The following is a 900-nucleotide window of genomic DNA, read 5'->3' on the forward strand; positions in this document are numbered from 1 at the left end:
TATATATATATATATATATATTTATATATATACACACACACACACATACACTCACACAGTTATATGTATATATGTATACATATTATTTGTAGACCTAGGTAAATATATATAATGTATGTATATATGCCTATATTTATGGATTATTATGTACCTATACATGTATATATGTGAATATATATATACCTACATATTTGTATGTATGTATACATATATATATATATATATATACATGTGTGTGTGTGTGTGTGTGTGTGTGTGTGTGTGTGTGTGTGTGTGTGTGTGTGTGTGTGTGTTTTATTGAACATAACAGATTTCACAATTTGTTACTCAATGTTTCACATAAAACATCACCAGATAAAAGTCTTCTGATGATCAGTTACATTAAACTTTGGGTAACCGTTTGTGAAGTTTTTGACATTAGATAAAACGCTATATTTTCTCTGCTTTTGGTATTAAAGTGTTATTTTCATTACTTTGTTTTGTGCGTATGAGTTTGTGTATGTATGTGTGTGTGTGTGTGTATATCTATCTATATATATATAGCAAATAAGAAAGTGGAGAGATACAAAATCGACAGACATCAACTGGTAAACATTCCAGTATGTCTATTTATTCCAATGTATTCATCTAATACATTGTAATAAACAGACACACTGGAATGTTTACCAACTGATGTCTGTCGATTTTGTATCCTCTCCACGTTCTTATTTGCTATATAAATCAAGGGTAAACCATTTTTTACCCCCACCCATATATAATACTCAATTGCAAGATTGCCACACAATAACCAGCACTTGGGTATGAATAATTGGGTACACTACCAGCAGTATATTGGATAGGTACTATCCTTTAGTTGGTTTCTCAACTTCTAACTCACACAGATATATATATATATATATA

At 29.7% G+C, this 900-nt stretch overlaps 2 protein-coding genes across 2 annotated transcripts in view; one reads left to right on the forward strand and one right to left on the reverse strand.

The window, feature by feature from the left end:
• LOC106878757 (uncharacterized) overlaps positions 1 to 900 on the forward strand; it is a 401,005-nt gene that overhangs the window by 263,365 nt on the left and 136,740 nt on the right. The gene's annotated exons all lie outside the window — the stretch shown is intronic.
• LOC106878761 (uncharacterized) overlaps positions 1 to 900 on the reverse strand; it is a 148,047-nt gene that overhangs the window by 124,022 nt on the left and 23,125 nt on the right. The gene's annotated exons all lie outside the window — the stretch shown is intronic.

The sequence above is a fragment of the Octopus bimaculoides genome, chromosome 4 (assembly GCF_001194135.2).
Source record: "Octopus bimaculoides isolate UCB-OBI-ISO-001 chromosome 4, ASM119413v2, whole genome shotgun sequence".
In the NCBI taxonomy this organism is placed as follows: Eukaryota; Metazoa; Mollusca; class Cephalopoda; order Octopoda; family Octopodidae; genus Octopus; species Octopus bimaculoides.